The sequence below is a fragment of the Lutra lutra genome, chromosome X (genome assembly GCF_902655055.1).
Source record: "Lutra lutra chromosome X, mLutLut1.2, whole genome shotgun sequence".
In the NCBI taxonomy this organism is placed as follows: Eukaryota; Metazoa; Chordata; class Mammalia; order Carnivora; family Mustelidae; genus Lutra; species Lutra lutra.
In genome coordinates this window covers 77,191,823-77,215,379 of record NC_062296.1, presented here as the reverse complement: position 1 = coordinate 77,215,379, position 23,557 = coordinate 77,191,823, and positions in this window count along the sequence as shown.

Genomic DNA, 23,557 nt, shown 5'->3' with positions numbered 1-23,557 from the left:
TTGAAAAGCACACCACGGATCCCAGTGAGAGCCCAGCTTGAAGAAATCCCTCCCGCGGTCACTTCTCCTAATCAAAATTTTCTGCAAAGGGAAGTCTTTAGGGAAGTCAACGGAAAAACAACGAAAGCCTGTACTTTTTGCTGTTTAGTTTTTTTTGTTGTTGTTGTTCTTTTTTTGTTTGTTTGTTTCTCCCCCACGCTGAACTGGTGGTTAACCTGAGGGGTGGGATCGCCAGGGCCCCAGGAGGTACAGGCACCTCCTGCTGGGTCAGATCTCTGGGGTCCCACCCCTTTCTGCTCTCTGCCTCCCCTGGCCAACCATACATACACGCACAGTAGCAAAAGGCCTTGTCCCCAGACATCTCAGGAAAGCACCTCACATCGACCCACCTCCCGCCCTGGGGCATAGATGACTGAGAAACAGACCCCGGGCCTTCTCCCTGCACCACTAGGGAAGCATCTGCTCTCCACGCAATTCCACGTAATTAACATCCACGCCACACTAAGCGGCACTGATCCGGACACCGCATTTGACTTCACATTCAAGTTCTACTTCCCTTACTAGGCTCAGACTCGAATGGGAACTCTCTTCATTTTTCCCAACCATGGTGAGATCGTGGGCTCGTCTGTTCCACCTGACACATGGCCCTCAGATCCCGGGATCAGGAATCTCTTGCTTCCCAGGATATCTGCACTGGTCTTATTCCCCCGTAGCCTCCCTTCCCGGGGCAGCCTTGCCTGTGCCACTCGTGGTCACCCGAGGGTGACAGTCAGACCGGACGATGTGGGATCAGCCATGCTCACGGGAAATGTGCACAGACCCAAGGCCCGCTCGGACATGCTGAGCCTTAAACACTGCGAGTACGGGAAGGGGTCCAGCCATCGTCCTTCCGCAGACACGACGCAGGCTCCCGTGTGAGAAATGATCGCACAGCGCGTGGGAGAACACTCACTGTGTGCCATGTGGAATCCAGAGTGTCTTCACTCATCCTGTAGCCGGAGGCTCCAGAGGAGGCAACGTGTGTCTTCCTGTCTTTCTATGGGCGCTCGGGGAGCACGCAGTCACCGCCACCCAGGGAACGTCCTTCAGTTTCCTCCGGGTTCTGCACCCTCCTGGTGGTTCTCAGAGAGCATGTGAATAAAGGATGACCTCCCACGCTAAGTGGGATGCCCATGTTGAGCGGGACTCTCTGGTCCACTGGATTGTCGGGGGGAAGCTTCTTTGCTTCAGAAGACTACGAGCCACTCACTCGCTGCATCTGCACTGAGTATCCGCAGAGCTGGCCTCACAGAGACACAATGTCTGAGGCCTCTTGCCCTTGGCCTGCAACAGGGGCAAGCAGACGGATGCTCTGCCTCTTTCTCCCTCTCTCTCCCCTTTCGCTAGCTCGTGAGGTTGGAGGACATAGGTGCCGTGCAGAAAGAACCCTCTGCAGTTCTTCTTCCGAGGTACTCCCCAGCAAAGCTTCTGGAGCTCGGGGCTGACAGGTGAGCTAAGGCGGCAGGGGCCATCAGGGCCAGGTCCCTTGCAAGATAACCCAGCATCTGCCATCAAAGCAGGAGGCTACCTGCCGCCTGTGGTTTTGGCTTTTGGGACACGGTGCTGAGGTCTCATGTAGGAGGTGCTATAGCTTTCCACATGCAGAGCAACCCACCCTTTGAGGCCCTGGTTGACCCACAGCACCTTCGCGCCAAACACTTTGGAAGTCGTGGCACGCATGATGCATGTGGACATCTGCCCCAAGAGGGAGAGAGACACGCGTGAGATTACCGCGGAACAGCAGTGGCTGCGTACCACCGCGGCCTCCGACGGACCATGGAGAAAATGTCTCCTTGCCCAGAAGGATAACGGGTCACGGATCTCCAGCAGGCATGAGACCTCCTCCTCACCCTGCTCAAGAGCACAGCCTGGGCTCACGCTTAGCTAGGTTTCTAGCCGACCTCTGCCACCAGCTTTCCCGTGGCCTGAACAAAGTCATTTCTTTTGGAGCCTCGGTTCCTTTCTTGCTAGAGGGTCACACTCTTCTGCATTCCCCATTCGGTGAGGCTGAAGTGACATGAGAAACAGAAGCTTCAGTACAATGCCTGGCCCAGAACGCAGGGTCTCTCACCAGTTCTCATAGGACCAGACTCTAGACTCGGTGTAAAGATGTCCAAGGGTGAGTGAGCTAAGCCCTAACTGTCAAATTGCAGTGACCAAAGAGCAGCATTTGACAGCCTGGAACCTTTGGGGAAATCCTATCTCATGGGTGTCCTACCCATGCAGACCACCCTGGAATGTGGGTCATTAACCTGACATTTTTATCCCAAATATTTTCTTTAAAAAATGAAAGCAAGAAAAGAAAAAAGAAAACACAGCAACGTTGTCTGCTAGTCCACCTTCTGAACAGACAATGTTTGCGTTGGTGTAGTAGGACATTTACTCAGGAGCAGATCAGTAGTTCCCAAAGTGAGGTCCCTAGGGCAAGCGGTGCTGTGGTCCTGGGAGGCATGGCAAGGACTTTAGCCCTCCTACCCTACCTACCTCGGAAGGAAAAGTGGATGCAGTGCGGCATTGCGAGAGCCCTCCAAGGATTCCCTCGGTGCTGACGTTTGAGATACTATTCTCTTCATCACTCGCAGTTGGGATCTCAATATGTAAAACCACATTATTTGGCTGTGACGATCCACTTACGAAAAAGTCATCAGATATGTCCCTGATCGGGCGAGTAAAAGGGATCAGCTGAGGACAAGAGGGCAGGACGTAAAATTCAAAAGACCCATTTCAAGGACATTACTGGAATTAGGAATCCAAATACAAAAAGAAAGGTAGCTTCGATCATAAAAGCCATTCAGCACAGACACAGGAGCTCTTCTTGAGTAATAAGGACTCCACAACCACACAGAAGCTGGGGATGCAACTACACCCATTGCAAAGTGCAGAAGATTCCATATGTCACTGGTGGGAAACCAGTAATTGTTTGCAAAGGGAAACACCTAGAAAAATTGGAGGTGCCCAGAGTAGTCAAGAGGAAACAATGGCACCAATGAATCATGAAACACAGCAGTTTCAGGAGACATATTTCAACAATTATAATGGAAGTAGGATTCCAATTAAATGCAACAAAAGGTATTGGAAGTTGAAAGAAAAGGAAAGCACACATGCATTCTGAAGACTTGCACTTAATCAGACATATTGAAGCTGTGAATGAGAAGAAACGCTCTGGAAAGTGCACCAATTATCACATGACACTGCTGTGAAAAGGGGTAATTATTTAAACTGGGACTCTCATAAACCTACGAAATACCATGAGATCAGACAACAAGGAACAATCAAACCACTGAATCATGACAAGAAGGAAGGTTCAGAAGAAAAGTTGCAACAATATTAATGGAATTAGGATTCCATTATGTGCAACAAAATAGCTTGTGGCACCAAAGCCTGGGGAACCAGGCATGCTTTCAGAGGACCCTGGGGTGCAAAAACTAGCAATTCCACCCACGGGTGTACAAGAGGAGCCGAGCAGAGCCCGCATATCAATGTGGAGGAACCAACCAGCCTGCTGAACCTGGGCACCAGGCAGGCTAAGTAGACATACGGTGGAATTAGGATTCCAATGACTTGAAACAATGCTCTGGTGCACCATTGCCAAGGAGGCGAGAGATGCTTCTGAAGACTTTCAGTTAACCAGCACAGACCATTTGGGCATGGGAAGAATTGCACTGAAAACTACCCAAGGTGCCACACAACAGAGGCAGGATTTCTAGGGATCATTTCCACTGGGAATTGCATGAAAGCACTGAACACCCCAAAATCAGTCCAGTGGGAACAATCAGACCGCTGAGCAATCATGACACCACTGCAGTTTCAGGAGACACATTTCCACAATACGCATGGAGTTAGAACTCCAATTACGTGCAGTAAAACAGCTTGTGGCACCAAAGCCTAGGGGACCAGGCATGCTTTCAGAGGACTTTTAGGGGGAAAAACTGGCAGTTCCACCCACGGCGCACCACAGGAGCCGAGCAGGGCCCGCATATCAGTGTGGAGGAACCAACCGGCCTGCAGAACCTGGGCACCAGGCAGGCTGAGTAGAGATATTTCAACAATACTGGTGGAATCAGGATTCCAATTACATGAAGCAGGAGGACTTTGGAGCACCAACGCCAAGACGGCAGGCAGGCTTTCCACGCCTTTCAGTTAATCAGCACAGAGAAGTTGGGCACAGGAAGAGATGCTCTGAGAAGTGCCCAAGGTGTCACACAACACTGGCAAGAGTCCTAGGCATCATTTCCCCTGGGAATGGCATGAAAGCTCGGAACACCCCCAGATCAGTCTAGAGGGAGCCATCACAGCTGAATTAGGACTCCACAGCAGTTTCAGGAGGCACATTTCAACAATATTAATGGAATTACAATTCCATACTGGTCGCACCAAAGCCAAGGAGACCAGGCACGCTTTCAGAGGACTTTGGGGTGGCAAAACTAGAAGGACCACCCACGGGCGTCCCGGAGAAGCCCTGAAGGGCTCCCAGATCAGTGAGGAGGAAGCAACCGGCCTGCGGGACCTGGGCACCACAGCAGGCTGAGGAGAGACATTTCAACAATAATGGTGGAATTAGGATTCCAATGACGTGAAACAAGGAGTTTGGAGCACCCTCGCCAAGGAGGCCAGACAGGCTTTACACGCCTTTCAGTTAATCAGCACAGAGAAGCTGGGCACAGGAAGAGATGCCCTGAGAAATGCCCAAGGTGTCACACAACACTGGCAGGAGTCCTAGGCATCTTTTCCCCTGGGAATTGCATGAAAGCACGGAAGGCCACCAGATCACCCTAGAGGGAGCAAGCACACTGAATAATGACACCACAGCACTTTCAGGATACATATTTCAAACATATCAGTGGAATCTGGATTCCACGAACGTGCTCCAAAAGAGTGAGCAGCACCAAAACCAAGGACACCAGGCGAGCTTGAGGGGACGTCAGGCTCATCAGCCACAGTGAAACCGTGGATGCAAAAAAATGTAGTGAAAAGTGCCCAACTGTTCCCATGTCCGAGGGGGGCGTGGGTATCAGACTACAAGTACCACCCACGGCACTCCAATAAAGCACCGGAGGGCCCACACAACAGTGTGAAGGAAGCATCCGGCCCGTGGAACCTGGGCAGCGCAGCAGGCCGAGTAGAGATATTTCAACAATAATGGTGGAATTAGGATTCCAATGCCGTGAAACAAGAGTCTGGCGCACCAACGCCAAGGAGGCCAGGCATGCTTTCTGAAGACTTTCAGTTAATCAGCACAGACCATTCGGGCATGGGAAGAATTGCACTGAAAACTGCCCAAGGTGCCACACAACAGTGGCAGGATTTCTAGGGATCGTTTCCACTGGGAATTGCATGAAAGCACTGAACACCCCAAAATCAGTCCAGTGGGAACAATCAGACCGCTGAGCAATCATGACACCACTGCAGTTTCAGGAGACACATTTCCACAATACGCATGGAGTTAGAACTCTAATTACGTGCAGTAAAACAGCTTGTGGCACCAAAGCCTAGGGGACCAGGCATGCTTTCAGAGGACTTTTAGGGGGAAAAACTGGCAGTTCCACCCACGGCGCACCACAGGAGCCGAGCAGGGCCCGCATATCAGTGTGGAGGAACCAACCGGCCTGCAGAACCTGGGCACCAGGCAGGCTGAGTAGAGATATTTCAACAATACTGGTGGAATCAGGATTCCAATTACATGAAGCAGGAGGACATTGGAGCACCAACGCCAAGACGGCAGGCAGGCTTTCCACGCCTTTCAGTTAATCAGCACAGAGAAGTTGGGCACAGGAAGAGATGCTCTGAGAAGTGCCCAAGGTGTCACACAACACTGGCAAGAGTCCTAGGCATCATTTCCCCTGGGAATGGCATGAAAGCTCGGAACACCCCCAGATCAGTCTAGAGGGAGCCATCACAGCTGAATTAGGACTCCACAGCAGTTTCAGGAGGCACATTTCAACAATATTAATGGAATTACAATTCCATACTGGTCGCACCAAAGCCAAGGAGACCAGGCACGCTTTCAGAGGACTTTGGGGTGGCAAAACTAGAAGGACCACCCACGGGCGTCCCGGAGAAGCCCTGAAGGGCTCCCAGATCAGTGAGGAGGAAGCAACCGGCCTGCGGGACCTGGGCACCACAGCAGGCTGAGGAGAGACATTTCAACAATAATGGTGGAATTAGGATTCCAATGACGTGAAACAAGGAGTTTGGAGCACCCTCGCCAAGGAGGCCAGACAGGCTTTACACGCCTTTCAGTTAATCAGCACAGAGAAGCTGGGCACAGGAAGAGATGCCCTGAGAAATGCCCAAGGTGTCACACAACACTGGCAGGAGTCCTAGGCATCTTTTCCCCTGGGAATTGCATGAAAGCACGGAAGGCCACCAGATCACCCTAGAGGGAGCAAGCACACTGAATAATGACACCACAGCCCTTTCAGGATACATATTTCAAACATATCAGTGGAATCTGGATTCCACGAACGTGCTCCAAAAGATTGAGCAGCACCAAAGCCAAGGACACCAGGCGAGCTTGAGGGGACGTCAGGCTCATCAGCCACAGTGAAACCGTGGATGCAAAAAAATGTAGTGAAAAGTGCCCAACTGTTCCCATGTCCGAGGGGGGCGTGGGTATCAGACTACAAGTACCACCCACGGCACTCCAATAAAGCACCGGAGGGCCCACACAACAGTGTGAAGGAAGCATCCGGCCCGTGGAACCTGGGCAGCGCAGCAGGCCGAGTAGAGATATTTCAACAATAATGGTGGAATTAGGATTCCAATGCCGTGAAACAAGAGTCTGGCGCACCAACGCCAAGGAGGCCAGGCATGCTTTCTGAAGACTTTCAGTTAATCAGCACAGACCATTCGGGCATGGGAAGAATTGCACTGAAAACTGCCCAAGGTGCCACACAACAGTGGCAGGATTTCTAGGGATCGTTTCCACTGGGAATTGCATGAAAGCACTGAACACCCCAAAATCAGTCCAGTGGGAACAGTCAGACCGCTGAGCAATCATGACACCACTGCAGTTTCAGGAGACACATTTCCACAATACGCATGGAGTTAGAACTCCAATTACGTGCAGTAAAACAGCTTGTGGCACCAAAGCCTAGGGGACCAGGCATGCTTTCAGAGGACTTTTAGGGGGAAAAACTGGCAGTTCCACCCACGGCGCACCACAGGAGCCGAGCAGGGCCCGCATATCAGTGTGGAGGAACCAACCGGCCTGCAGAACCTGGGCACCAGGCAGGCTGAGTAGAGATATTTCAACAATACTGGTGGAATCAGGATTCCAATTACATGAAGCAGGAGGACTTTGGAGCACCAACGCCAAGACGGCAGGCAGGCTTTCCACGCCTTTCAGTTAATCAGCACAGAGAAGTTGGGCACAGGAAGAGATGCTCTGAGAAGTGCCCAAGGTGTCACACAACACTGGCAAGAGTCCGAGGCATCATTTCCCCTGGGAATGGCATGAAAGCTCAGAACACCCCCAGATCAGTCTAGAGGGAGCCATCACAGCTGAATTAGGACTCCACAGCAGTTTCAGGAGGCACATTTCAACAATATTAATGGAATTACAATTCCATACTGGTCGCACCAAAGCCAAGGAGACCAGGCACGCTTTCAGAGGACTTTGGGGTGGCAAAACTAGAAGGACCACCCACGGGCGTCCCGGAGAAGCCCTGAAGGGCTCCCAGATCAGTGAGGAGGAAGCAACCGGCCTGCGGGACCTGGGCACCACAGCAGGCTGAGGAGAGACATTTCAACAATAATGGTGGAATTAGGATTCCAATGACGTGAAACAAGGAGTTTGGAGCACCCTCGCCAAGGAGGCCAGACAGGCTTTACACGCCTTTCAGTTAATCAGCACAGAGAAGCTGGGCACAGGAAGAGATGCCCTGAGAAATGCCCAAGGTGTCACACAACACTGGCAGGAGTCCTAGGCATCTTTTCCCCTGGGAATTGCATGAAAGCACGGAAGGCCACCAGATCACCCTAGAGGGAGCAAGCACACTGAATAATGACACCACAGCCCTTTCAGGATACATATTTCGACCATATCAGTGGAATCTGGATTCCACGAACGTGCTCCAAAAGAGTGTGCAGCACCAAAGCCAAGGACACCAGGCGAGCTTGAGGGGACGTCAGGCTCATCAGCCACAGTGAAACCGTGGATGCAAAAAAAATGTAGTGAAAAGTGCCCAACTGTTCCCATGTCCGAGGGGGGCGTGGGTATCAGACTACAAGTACCACCCACGGCACTCCAATAAAGCACCGGAGGGCCCACACAACAGTGTGAAGGAAGCATCCGGCCCGTGGCACCTGGGCAGCGCAGCAGGCCGAGTAGAGATATTTCAACAATAATGGTGGAATTAGGATTCCAATGCCATGAAACGAGAGTCTGGCGCACCAACGCCAAGGAGGCCAGGCATGCTTTCTGAAGACTTTCAGTTAATCAGCATAGACCATTCGGGCATGGGAAGAATTGCACTGAAAACTGCCCAAGGTGCCACACAACAGTGGCAGGATTTCTAGGGATCGTTTCCACTGGGAATTGCATGAAAGCACTGAACACCCCAAAATCAGTCCAGTGGGAACAGTCAGACCGCTGAGCAATCATGACACCACTGCAGTTTCAGGAGACACATTTCCACAATACGCATGGAGTTAGAACTCCAATTACGTGCAGTAAAACAGCTTGTGGCACCAAAGCCTAGGGGACCAGGCATGCTTTCAGAGGACTTTTAGGGGGAAAAACTGGCAGTTCCACCCACGGCGCACCACAGGAGCCGAGCAGGGCCCGCATATCAGTGTGGAGGAACCAACCGGCCTGCAGAACCTGGGCACCAGGCAGGCTGAGTAGAGATATTTCAACAATACTGGTGGAATCAGGATTCCAATTACATGAAGCAGGAGGACTTTGGAGCACCAACGCCAAGACGGCAGGCAGGCTTTCCACGCCTTTCAGTTAATCAGCACAGAGAAGTTGGGCACAGGAAGAGATGCTCTGAGAAGTGCCCAAGGTGTCACACAACACTGGCAAGAGTCCGAGGCATCATTTCCCCTGGGAATGGCATGAAAGCTCAGAACACCCCCAGATCAGTCTAGAGGGAGCCATCACAGCTGAATTAGGACTCCACAGCAGTTTCAGGAGGCACATTTCAACAATTTTAATGGAATTACAATTCCATACTGGTCGCACCAAAGCCAAGGAGACCAGGCACGCTTTCAGAGGACTTTGGGGTGGCAAAACTAGAAGGACCACCCACGGGCCTCCCGGAGAAGCCCTGAAGGGCTCCCAGATCAGTGAGGAGGAAGCAACCGGCCTGCGGGACCTGGGCACCACAGCAGGCTGAGGAGAGACATTTCAACAATAATGGTGGAATTAGGATTCCAATGACGTGAAACAAGGAGTTTGGAGCACCCTCGCCAAGGAGGCCAGACAGGCTTTACACGCCTTTCAGTTAATCAGCACAGAGAAGCTGGGCACAGGAAGAGATGCCCTGAGAAATGCCCAAGGTGTCACACAACACTGGCAGGAGTCCTAGGCATCTTTTCCCCTGGGAATTGCATGAAAGCACGGAAGGCCACCAGATCACCCTAGAGGGAGCAAGCACACTGAATAATGACACCACAGCCCTTTCAGGATACATATTTCGACCATATCAGTGGAATCTGGATTCCACGAACGTGCTCCAAAAGAGTGTGCAGCACCAAAGCCAAGGACACCAGGCGAGCTTGAGGGGACGTCAGGCTCATCAGCCACAGTGAAACCGTGGATGCAAAAAAAATGTAGTGAAAAGTGCCCAACTGTTCCCATGTCCGAGGGGGGCGTGGGTATCAGACTACAAGTACCACCCACGGCACTCCAATAAAGCACCGGAGGGCCCACACAACAGTGTGAAGGAAGCATCCGGCCCGTGGCACCTGGGCAGCGCAGCAGGCCGAGTAGAGATATTTCAACAATAATGGTGGAATTAGGATTCCAATGCCATGAAACGAGAGTCTGGCGCACCAACGCCAAGGAGGCCAGGCATGCTTTCTGAAGACTTTCAGTTAATCAGCATAGACCATTCGGGCATGGGAAGAATTGCACTGAAAACTGCCCAAGGTGCCACACAACAGTGGCAGGATTTCTAGGGATCGTTTCCACTGGGAATTGCATGAAAGCACTGAACACCCCAAAATCAGTCCAGTGGGAACAGTCAGACCGCTGAGCAATCATGACACCACTGCAGTTTCAGGAGACACATTTCCACAATACGCATGGAGTTAGAACTCCAATTACGTGCAGTAAAACAGCTTGTGGCACCAAAGCCTAGGGGACCAGGCATGCTTTCAGAGGACTTTTAGGGGGAAAAACTGGCAGTTCCACCCACGGCGCACCACAGGAGCCGAGCAGGGCCCGCATATCAGTGTGGAGGAACCAACCGGCCTGCAGAACCTGGGCACCAGGCAGGCTGAGTAGAGATATTTCAACAATACTGGTGGAATCAGGATTCCAATTACATGAAGCAGGAGGACTTTGGAGCACCAACGCCAAGACGGCAGGCAGGCTTTCCACGCCTTTCAGTTAATCAGCACAGAGAAGTTGGGCACAGGAAGAGATGCTCTGAGAAGTGCCCAAGGTGTCACACAACACTGGCAAGAGTCCGAGGCATCATTTCCCCTGGGAATGGCATGAAAGCTCAGAACACCCCCAGATCAGTCTAGAGGGAGCCATCACAGCTGAATTAGGACTCCACAGCAGTTTCAGGAGGCACATTTCAACAATTTTAATGGAATTACAATTCCATACTGGTCGCACCAAAGCCAAGGAGACCAGGCACGCTTTCAGAGGACTTTGGGGTGGCAAAACTAGAAGGACCACCCACGGGCCTCCCGGAGAAGCCCTGAAGGGCTCCCAGATCAGTGAGGAGGAAGCAACCGGCCTGCGGGACCTGGGCACCACAGCAGGCTGAGGAGAGACATTTCAACAATAATGGTGGAATTAGGATTCCAATGACGTGAAACAAGGAGTTTGGAGCACCCTCGCCAAGGAGGCCAGACAGGCTTTACACGCCTTTCAGTTAATCAGCACAGAGAAGCTGGGCACAGGAAGAGATGCCCTGAGAAATGCCCAAGGTGTCACACAACACTGGCAGGAGTCCTAGGCATCTTTTCCCCTGGGAATTGCATGAAAGCACGGAAGGCCACCAGATCACCCTAGAGGGAGCAAGCACACTGAATAATGACACCACAGCCCTTTCAGGATACATATTTCGACCATATCAGTGGAATCTGGATTCCACGAACGTGCTCCAAAAGAGTGTGCAGCACCAAAGCCAAGGACACCAGGCGAGCTTGAGGGGACGTCAGGCTCATCAGCCACAGTGAAACCGTGGATGCAAAAAAAATGTAGTGAAAAGTGCCCAACTGTTCCCATGTCCGAGGGGGGCGTGGGTATCAGACTACAAGTACCACCCACGGCACTCCAATAAAGCACCGGAGGGCCCACACAACAGTGTGAAGGAAGCATCCGGCCCGTGGCACCTGGGCAGCGCAGCAGGCCGAGTAGAGATATTTCAACAATAATGGTGGAATTAGGATTCCAATGCCATGAAACGAGAGTCTGGCGCACCAACGCCAAGGAGGCCAGGCATGCTTTCTGAAGACTTTCAGTTAATCAGCATAGACCATTCGGGCATGGGAAGAATTGCACTGAAAACTGCCCAAGGTGCCACACAACAGTGGCAGGATTTCTAGGGATCGTTTCCACTGGGAATTGCATGAAAGCACTGAACACCCCAAAATCAGTCCAGTGGGAACAGTCAGACCGCTGAGCAATCATGACACCACTGCAGTTTCAGGAGACACATTTCCACAATACGCATGGAGTTAGAACTCCAATTACGTGCAGTAAAACAGCTTGTGGCACCAAAGCCTAGGGGACCAGGCATGCTTTCAGAGGACTTTTAGGGGGAAAAACTGGCAGTTCCACCCACGGCGCACCACAGGAGCCGAGCAGGGCCCGCATATCAGTGTGGAGGAACCAACCGGCCTGCAGAACCTGGGCACCAGGCAGGCTGAGTAGAGATATTTCAACAATACTGGTGGAATCAGGATTCCAATTACATGAAGCAGGAGGACTTTGGAGCACCAACGCCAAGACGGCAGGCAGGCTTTCCACGCCTTTCAGTTAATCAGCACAGAGAAGTTGGGCACAGGAAGAGATGCTCTGAGAAGTGCCCAAGGTGTCACACAACACTGGCAAGAGTCCGAGGCATCATTTCCCCTGGGAATGGCATGAAAGCTCAGAACACCCCCAGATCAGTCTAGAGGGAGCCATCACAGCTGAATTAGGACTCCACAGCAGTTTCAGGAGGCACATTTCAACAATTTTAATGGAATTACAATTCCATACTGGTCGCACCAAAGCCAAGGAGACCAGGCACGCTTTCAGAGGACTTTGGGGTGGCAAAACTAGAAGGACCACCCACGGGCCTCCCGGAGAAGCCCTGAAGGGCTCCCAGATCAGTGAGGAGGAAGCAACCGGCCTGCGGGACCTGGGCACCACAGCAGGCTGAGGAGAGACATTTCAACAATAATGGTGGAATTAGGATTCCAATGACGTGAAACAAGGAGTTTGGAGCACCCTCGCCAAGGAGGCCAGACAGGCTTTACACGCCTTTCAGTTAATCAGCACAGAGAAGCTGGGCACAGGAAGAGATGCCCTGAGAAATGCCCAAGGTGTCACACAACACTGGCAGGAGTCCTAGGCATCTTTTCCCCTGGGAATTGCATGAAAGCACGGAAGGCCACCAGATCACCCTAGAGGGAGCAAGCACACTGAATAATGACACCACAGCCCTTTCAGGATACATATTTCGACCATATCAGTGGAATCTGGATTCCACGAACGTGCTCCAAAAGAGTGTGCAGCACCAAAGCCAAGGACACCAGGCGAGCTTGAGGGGACGTCAGGCTCATCAGCCACAGTGAAACCGTGGATGCAAAAAAATGTAGTGAAAAGTGCCCAACTGTTCCCATGTCCGAGGGGGGCGTGGGTATCAGACTACAAGTACCACCCACGGCACTCCAATAAAGCACCGGAGGGCCCACACAACAGTGTGAAGGAAGCATCCGGCCCGTGGAACCTGGGCAGCGCAGCAGGCCGAGTAGAGATATTTCAACAATAATGGTGGAATTAGGATTCCAATGCCGTGAAACAAGAGTCTGGCGCACCAACGCCAAGGAGGCCAGGCATGCTTTCTGAAGACTTTCAGTTAATCAGCACAGACCATTCGGGCATGGGAAGAATTACACTGAAAACTGCCCAAGGTGCCACACAACAGTGGCAGGATTTCTAGGGATCATTTCCACTGGGAATTGCATGAAAGCACTGAACACCCCAAAATCAGTCCAGTGGGAACAGTCAGACCGCTGAGCAATCATGACACCACTGCAGTTTCAGGAGACACATTTCCACAGTACGCATGGAGTTAGAACTCCAATTACGTGCAGTAAAACAGCTTGTGGCACCAAAGCCTAGGGGACCAGGCATGCTTTCAGAGGACTTTTAGGGGGAAAAACTGGCAGTTCCACCCACGGCGCACCACAGGAGCCGAGCAGGGCCCGCATATCAGTGTGGAGGAACCAACCGGCCTGCAGAACCTGGGCACCAGGCAGGCTGAGTAGAGATATTTCAACAATACTGGTGGAATCAGGATTCCAATTACATGAAGCAGGAGGACTTTGGAGCACCAACGCCAAGACGGCAGGCAGGCTTTCCACGCCTTTCAGTTAATCAGCACAGAGAAGTTGGGCACAGGAAGAGATGCTCTGAGAAGTGCCCAAGGTGTCACACAACACTGGCAAGAGTCCGAGGCATCATTTCCCCTGGGAATGGCATGAAAGCTCAGAACACCCCCAGATCAGTCTAGAGGGAGCCATCACAGCTGAATTAGGACTCCACAGCAGTTTCAGGAGGCACATTTCAACAATATTAATGGAATTACAATTCCATACTGGTCGCACCAAAGCCAAGGAGACCAGGCACGCTTTCAGAGGACTTTGGGGTGGCAAAACTAGAAGGACCACCCACGGGCGTCCCGGAGAAGCCCTGAAGGGCTCCCAGATCAGTGAGGAGGAAGCAACCGGCCTGCGGGACCTGGGCACCACAGCAGGCTGAGGAGAGACATTTCAACAATAATGGTGGAATTAGGATTCCAATGACGTGAAACAAGGAGTTTGGAGCACCCTCGCCAAGGAGGCCAGACAGGCTTTACACGCCTTTCAGTTAATCAGCACAGAGAAGCTGGGCACAGGAAGAGATGCCCTGAGAAATGCCCAAGGTGTCACACAACACTGGCAGGAGTCCTAGGCATCTTTTCCCCTGGGAATTGCATGAAAGCACGGAAGGCCACCAGATCACCCTAGAGGGAGCAAGCACACTGAATAATGACACCACAGCCCTTTCAGGATACATATTTCGACCATATCAGTGGAATCTGGATTCCACGAACGTGCTCCAAAAGAGTGTGCAGCACCAAAGCCAAGGACACCAGGCGAGCTTGAGGGGACGTCAGGCTCATCAGCCACAGTGAAACCGTGGATGCAAAAAAAATGTAGTGAAAAGTGCCCAACTGTTCCCATGTCCGAGGGGGGCGTGGGTATCAGACTACAAGTACCACCCACGGCACTCCAATAAAGCACCGGAGGGCCCACACAACAGTGTGAAGGAAGCATCCGGCCCGTGGCACCTGGGCAGCGCAGCAGGCCGAGTAGAGATATTTCAACAATAATGGTGGAATTAGGATTCCAATGCCATGAAACGAGAGTCTGGCGCACCAACGCCAAGGAGGCCAGGCATGCTTTCTGAAGACTTTCAGTTAATCAGCATAGACCATTCGGGCATGGGAAGAATTGCACTGAAAACTGCCCAAGGTGCCACACAACAGTGGCAGGATTTCTAGGGATCGTTTCCACTGGGAATTGCATGAAAGCACTGAACACCCCAAAATCAGTCCAGTGGGAACAGTCAGACCGCTGAGCAATCATGACACCACTGCAGTTTCAGGAGACACATTTCCACAATACGCATGGAGTTAGAACTCCAATTACGTGCAGTAAAACAGCTTGTGGCACCAAAGCCTAGGGGACCAGGCATGCTTTCAGAGGACTTTTAGGGGGAAAAACTGGCAGTTCCACCCACGGCGCACCACAGGAGCCGAGCAGGGCCCGCATATCAGTGTGGAGGAACCAACCGGCCTGCAGAACCTGGGCACCAGGCAGGCTGAGTAGAGATATTTCAACAATACTGGTGGAATCAGGATTCCAATTACATGAAGCAGGAGGACTTTGGAGCACCAACGCCAAGACGGCAGGCAGGCTTTCCACGCCTTTCAGTTAATCAGCACAGAGAAGTTGGGCACAGGAAGAGATGCTCTGAGAAGTGCCCAAGGTGTCACACAACACTGGCAAGAGTCCGAGGCATCATTTCCCCTGGGAATGGCATGAAAGCTCAGAACACCCCCAGATCAGTCTAGAGGGAGCCATCACAGCTGAATTAGGACTCCACAGCAGTTTCAGGAGGCACATTTCAACAATTTTAATGGAATTACAATTCCATACTGGTCGCACCAAAGCCAAGGAGACCAGGCACGCTTTCAGAGGACTTTGGGGTGGCAAAACTAGAAGGACCACCCACGGGCCTCCCGGAGAAGCCCTGAAGGGCTCCCAGATCAGTGAGGAGGAAGCAACCGGCCTGCGGGACCTGGGCACCACAGCAGGCTGAGGAGAGACATTTCAACAATAATGGTGGAATTAGGATTCCAATGACGTGAAACAAGGAGTTTGGAGCACCCTCGCCAAGGAGGCCAGACAGGCTTTACACGCCTTTCAGTTAATCAGCACAGAGAAGCTGGGCACAGGAAGAGATGCCCTGAGAAATGCCCAAGGTGTCACACAACACTGGCAGGAGTCCTAGGCATCTTTTCCCCTGGGAATTGCATGAAAGCACGGAAGGCCACCAGATCACCCTAGAGGGAGCAAGCACACTGAATAATGACACCACAGCCCTTTCAGGATACATATTTCGACCATATCAGTGGAATCTGGATTCCACGAACGTGCTCCAAAAGAGTGTGCAGCACCAAAGCCAAGGACACCAGGCGAGCTTGAGGGGACGTCAGGCTCATCAGCCACAGTGAAACCGTGGATGCAAAAAAATGTAGTGAAAAGTGCCCAACTGTTCCCATGTCCGAGGGGGGCGTGGGTATCAGACTACAAGTACCACCCACGGCACTCCAATAAAGCACCGGAGGGCCCACACAACAGTGTGAAGGAAGCATCCGGCCCGTGGAACCTGGGCAGCGCAGCAGGCCGAGTAGAGATATTTCAACAATAATGGTGGAATTAGGATTCCAATGCCGTGAAACAAGAGTCTGGCGCACCAACGCCAAGGAGGCCAGGCATGCTTTCTGAAGACTTTCAGTTAATCAGCACAGACCATTCGGGCATGGGAAGAATTACACTGAAAACTGCCCAAGGTGCCACACAACAGTGGCAGGATTTCTAGGGATCATTTCCACTGGGAATTGCATGAAAGCACTGAACACCCCAAAATCAGTCCAGTGGGAACAGTCAGACCGCTGAGCAATCATGACACCACTGCAGTTTCAGGAGACACATTTCCACAGTACGCATGGAGTTAGAACTCCAATTACGTGCAGTAAAACAGCTTGTGGCACCAAAGCCTAGGGGACCAGGCATGCTTTCAGAGGACTTTTAGGGGGAAAAACTGGCAGTTCCACCCACGGCGCACCACAGGAGCCGAGCAGGGCCCGCATATCAGTGTGGAGGAACCAACCGGCCTGCAGAACCTGGGCACCAGGCAGGCTGAGTAGAGATATTTCAACAATACTGGTGGAATCAGGATTCCAATTACATGAAGCAGGAGGACTTTGGAGCACCAACGCCAAGACGGCAGGCAGGCTTTCCACGCCTTTCAGTTAATCAGCACAGAGAAGTTGGGCACAGGAAGAGATGCTCTGAGAAGTGCCCAAGGTGTCACACAACACTGGCAAGAGTCCGAGGCATCATTTCCCCTGGGAATGGCATGAAAGCTCAGCACACCCCTAGATCAGTCTAGAGGGAGCCATCACAGCTGAATTAGGACTCCACAGCAGTTTCAGGAGGCACATTTCAACAATATTAATGGAATTACAATTCCATACTGGTCGCACCAAAGCCAAGGAGACCAGGCACGCTTTCAGAGGACTTTGGGGTGGCAAAACTAGAAGGACCACCCACGGGCGTCCCGGAGAAGCCCTGAAGGGCTCCCAGATCAGTGAGGAGGAAGCAACCGGCCTGCGGGACCTGGGCACCACAGCAGGCTGAGGAGAGACATTTCAACAATAATGGTGGAATTAGGATTCCAATGACGTGAAACAAGGAGTTTGGAGCACCCTCGCCAAGGAGGCCAGACAGGCTTTACACGCCTTTCAGTTAATCAGCACAGAGAAGCTGGGCACAGGAAGAGATGCCCTGAGAAATGCCCAAGGTGTCACACAACACTGGCAGGAGTCCTAGGCATCTTTTCCCCTGGGAATTGCATGAAAGCACGGAAGGCCACCAGATCACCCTAGAGGGAGCAAGCACACTGAATAATGACACCACAGCCCTTTCAGGATACATATTTCGACCATATCAGTGGGATCTGGATTCCACGAACGTGCTCCAAAAGAGTGTGCAGCACCAAAGCCAAGGACACCAGGCGAGCTTGAGGGGACGTCAGGCTCATCAGCCACAGTGAAACCGTGGATGCAAAAAAATGTAGTGAAAAGTGCCCAACTGTTCCCATGTCCGAGGGGGGCGTGGGTATCAGACTACAAGTACCACCCACGGCACTCCAATAAAGCACCGGAGGGCCCACACAACAGTGTGAAGGAAGCATCCGGCCCGTGGAACCTGGGCAGCGCAGCAGGCCGAGTAGAGATATTTCAACAATAATGGTGGAATTAGGATTCCAATGCCGTGAAACAAGAGTCTGGCGCACCAACGCCAAGGAGGCCAGGCATGCTTTCTGAAGACTTTCAGTTAATCAGCATAGACCATTTGGGCATGGGAAGAATTGCACTGAAAACTGCCCAAGGTGCCACACAACAGTGGCAGGATTTCTAGGGATCGTTTCCACTGGGAATTGCATGAAAGCACTGAACACCCCAAAATCAGTCCAGTGGGAACAGTCAGACCGCTGAGCAATCATGACACCACTGCAGTTTCAGGAGACACATTTCCACAGTACGCATGGAGTTAGAACTCCAATTACGTGCAGTAAAACAGCTTGTGGCACCAAAGCCTAGGGGACCAGGCATGCTTTCAGAGGACTTTTAGGGGGAAAAACTGGCAGTTCCACCCACGGCGCACCACAGGAGCCGAGCAGGGCCCGCATATCAGTGTGGAGGAACCAACCGGCCTGCAGAACCTGGGCACCAGGCAGGCTGAGTAGAGATATTTCAACAATACTGTTGGAATCAGGATTCCAATTACATGAAGCAGGAGGACTTTGGAGCACCAACGCCAAGACGGCAGGCAGGCTTTCCACGCCTTTCAGTTAATCAGCACAGAGAAGTTGGGCACAGGAAGAGATGCTCTGAGAAGTGCCCAAGGTGTCACACAACACTGGCAAGAGTCCGAGGCATCATTTCCCCTGGGAATGGCATGAAAGCTCAGAACACCCCCAGATCAGTCTAGAGGGAGCCATCACAGCTGAATTAGGACTCCACAGCAGTTTCAGGAGGCACATTTCAACAATTTTAATGGAATTACAATTCCATACTGGTCGCACCAAAGCCAAGGAGACCAGGCACGCTTTCAGAGGACTTTGGGGTGGCAAAACTAGAAGGACCACCCACGGGCCTCCCGGAGAAGCCCTGAAGGGCTCCCAGATCAGTGAGGAGGAAGCAACCGGCCTGCGGGACCTGGGCACCACAGCAGGCTGAGGAGAGACATTTCAACAATAATGGTGGAATTAGGATTCCAATGACGTGAAACAAGGAGTTTGGAGCACCCTCGCCAAGGAGGCCAGACAGGCTTTACACGCCTTTCAGTTAATCAGCACAGAGAAGCTGGGCACAGGAAGAGATGCCCTGAGAAATGCCCAAGGTGTCACACAACACTGGCAGGAGTCCTAGGCATCTTTTCCCCTGGGAATTGCATGAAAGCACGGAAGGCCACCAGATCACCCTAGAGGGAGCAAGCACACTGAATAATGACACCACAGCCCTTTCAGGATACATATTTCGACCATATCAGTGGAATCTGGATTCCACGAACGTGCTCCAAAAGAGTGTGCAGCACCAAAGCCAAGGACACCAGGCGAGCTTGAGGGGACGTCAGGCTCATCAGCCACAGTGAAACCGTGGATGCAAAAAAATGTAGTGAAAAGTGCCCAACTGTTCCCATGTCCGAGGGGGGCGTGGGTATCAGACTACAAGTACCACCCACGGCACTCCAATAAAGCACCGGAGGGCCCACACAACAGTGTGAAGGAAGCATCCGGCCCGTGGAACCTGGGCAGCGCAGCAGGCCGAGTAGAGATATTTCAACAATAATGGTGGAATTAGGATTCCAATGCCGTGAAACAAGAGTCTGGCGCACCAACGCCAAGGAGGCCAGGCATGCTTTCTGAAGACTTTCAGTTAATCAGCACAGACCATTCGGGCATGGGAAGAATTACACTGAAAACTGCCCAAGGTGCCACACAACAGTGGCAGGATTTCTAGGGATCATTTCCACTGGGAATTGCATGAAAGCACTGAACACCCCAAAATCAGTCCAGTGGGAACAGTCAGACCGCTGAGCAATCATGACACCACTGCAGTTTCAGGAGACACATTTCCACAGTACGCATGGAGTTAGAACTCCAATTACGTGCAGTAAAACAGCTTGTGGCACCAAAGCCTAGGGGACCAGGCATGCTTTCAGAGGACTTTTAGGGGGAAAAACTGGCAGTTCCACCCACGGCGCACCACAGGAGCCGAGCAGGGCCCGCATATCAGTGTGGAGGAACCAACCGGCCTGCAGAACCTGGGCACCAGGCAGGCTGAGTAGAGATATTTCAACAATACTGGTGGAATCAGGATTCCAATTACATGAAGCAGGAGGACTTTGGAGCACCAACGCCAAGACGGCAGGCAGGCTTTCCACGCCTTTCAGTTAATCAGCACAGAGAAGTTGGGCACAGGAAGAGATGCTCTGAGAAGTGCCCAAGGTGTCACACAACACTGGCAAGATTCCTAGGCATCATTTCCCCTGGGAATGGCATGAAAGCTCGGAACACCCCCAGATCAGTCTAGACGGAGCCATCACAGCTGAATTAGGACTCCACAGCAGTTTCAGGAGGCACATTTCAACAATATTAATGGAATTACAATTCCATACTGGTCGCACCAAAGCCAAGGAGACCAGGCACGCTTTCAGAGGACTTTGGGGTGGCAAAACTAGAAGGACCACCCACGGGCCTCCCGGAGAAGCCCTGAAGGGCTCCCAGATCAGTGAGGAGGAAGCAACCGGCCTGCGGGACCTGGGCACCACAGCAGGCTGAGGAGAGACATTTCAACAATAATGGTGGAATTAGGATTCCAATGACGTGAAACAAGGAGTTTGGAGCACCCTCGCCAAGGAGGCCAGACAGGCTTTACACGCCTTTCAGTTAATCAGCACAGAGAAGCTGGGCACAGGAAGAGATGCCCTGAGAAATGCCCAAGGTGTCACACAACACTGGCAGGAGTCCTAGGCATCTTTTCCCCTGGGAATTGCATGAAAGCACGGAAGGCCACCAGATCACCCTAGAGGGAGCAAGCACACTGAATAATGACACCACAGCCCTTTCAGGATACATATTTCCACCATATCAGTGGAATCTGGATTCCACGAACGTGCTCCAAAAGACTGTGCAGCACCAAAGCCAAGGACACCAGGCGAGCTTGAGGGGACGTCAGGCTCATCAGCCACAGTGAAACCGTGGATGCAAAAAAATGTAGTGAAAAGTGCCCAACTGTTCCCATGTCCGAGGGGGGCGTGGGTATCAGACTACAAGTACCACCCACGGCACTCCAATAAAGCACCGGAGGGCCCACACAACAGTGTGAAGGAAGCATCCGGCCCGTGGAACCTGGGCAGCGCAGCAGGCCGAGTAGAGATATTTCAACAATAATGGTGGAATTAGGATTCCAATGCCGTGAAACAAGAGTCTGGCGCACCAACGCCAAGGAGGCCAGGCATGCTTTCTGAAGACTTTCAGTTAATCAGCATAGACCATTCGGGCATGGGAAGAATTGCACTGAAAACTGCCCAAGGTGCCACACAACAGTGGCAGGATTTCTAGGGATCATTTCCACTGGGAATTGCATGAAAGCACTGAACACCCCAAAATCAGTCCAGTGGGAACAGTCAGACCGCTGAGCAATCATGACACCACTGCAGTTTCAGGAGACACATTTCCACAATACGCATGGAGTTAGAACTCCAATTACGTGCAGTAAAACAGCTTGTGGCACCAAAGCCTAGGGGACCAGGCATGCTTTCAGAGGACTTTTAGGGGGAAAAACTGGCAGTTCCACCCACGGCGCACCACAGGAGCTGAGCAGGGCCCGCATATCAGTGTGGAGGAACCAACCGGCCTGCAGAACCTGGGCACCAGGCAGGCTGAGTAGAGATATTTCAACAATACTGGTGGAATCAGGATTCCAATTACATGAAGCAGGAGGACTTTGGAGCACCAACGCCAAGACGGCAGGCAGGCTTTCCACGCCTTTCAGTTAATCAGCACAGAGAAGTTGGGCACAGGAAGAGATGCTCTGAGAAGTGCCCAAGGTGTCACACAACACTGGCAAGAGTCCGAGGCATCATTTCCCCTGGGAATGGCATGAAAGCTCAGAACACCCCCAGATCAGTCTAGAGGGAGCCATCACAGCTGAATTAGGACTCCACAGCAGTTTCAGGAGGCACATTTCAACAATTTTAATGGAATTACAATTCCATACTGGTCGCACCAAAGCCAAGGAGACCAGGCACGCTTTCAGAGGACTTTGGGGTGGCAAAACTAGAAGGACCACCCACGGGCCTCCCGGAGAAGCCCTGAAGGGCTCCCAGATCAGTGAGGAGGAAGCAACCGGCCTGCGGGACCTGGGCACCACAGCAGGCTGAGGAGAGACATTTCAACAATAATGGTGGAATTAGGATTCCAATGACGTGAAACAAGGAGTTTGGAGCACCCTCGCCAAGGAGGCCAGACAGGCTTTACACGCCTTTCAGTTAATCAGCACAGAGAAGCTGGGCACAGGAAGAGATGCCCTGAGAAATGCCCAAGGTGTCACACAACACTGGCAGGAGTCCTAGGCATCTTTTCCCCTGGGAATTGCATGAAAGCACGGAAGGCCACCAGATCACCCTAGAGGGAGCAAGCACACTGAATAATGACACCACAGCCCTTTCAGGATACATATTTCGACCATATCAGTGGAATCTGGATTCCACGAACGTGCTCCAAAAGAGTGTGCAGCACCAAAGCCAAGGACACCAGGCGAGCTTGAGGGGACGTCAGGCTCATCAGCCACAGTGAAACCGTGGATGCAAAAAAATGTAGTGAAAAGTGCCCAACTGTTCCCATGTCCGAGGGGGGCGTGGGTATCAGACTACAAGTACCACCCACGGCACTCCAATAAAGCACCGGAGGGCCCACACAACAGTGTGAAGGAAGCATCCGGCCCGTGGAACCTGGGCAGCGCAGCAGGCCGAGTAGAGATATTTCAACAATAATGGTGGAATTAGGATTCCAATGCCGTGAAACGAGAGTCTGGCGCACCAACGCCAAGGAGGCCAGGCATGCTTTCTGAAGACTTTCAGTTAATCAGCATAGACCATTCGGGCATGGGAAGAATTGCACTGAAAACTGCCCAAGGTGCCACACAACAGTGGCAGGATTTCTAGGGATCATTTCCACTGGGAATTGCATGAAAGCACTGAACACCCCAAAATCAGTCCAGTGGGAACAGTCAGACCGCTGAGCAATCATGACACCACTGCAGTTTCAGGAGACACATTTCCACAATACGCATGGAGTTAGAACTCCAATTACGTGCAGTAAAACAGCTTGTGGCACCAAAGCCTAGGGGACCAGGCATGCTTTCAGAGGACTTTTAGGGGGAAAAACTGGCAGTTCCACCCACGGCGCACCACAGGAGCTGAGCAGGGCCCGCATATCAGTGTGGAGGAACCAACCGGCCTGCAGAACCTGGGCACCAGGCAGGCTGAGTAGAGATATTTCAACAATACTGGTGGAATCAGGATTCCAATTACATGAAGCAGGAGGACTTTGGAGCACCAACGCCAAGACGGCAGGCAGGCTTTCCACGCCTTTCAGTTAATCAGCACAGAGAAGTTGGGCACAGGAAGAGATGCTCTGAGAAGTGCCCAAGGTGTCACACAACACTGGCAAGAGTCCGAGGCATCATTTCCCCTGGGAATGGCATGAAAGCTCAGAACACCC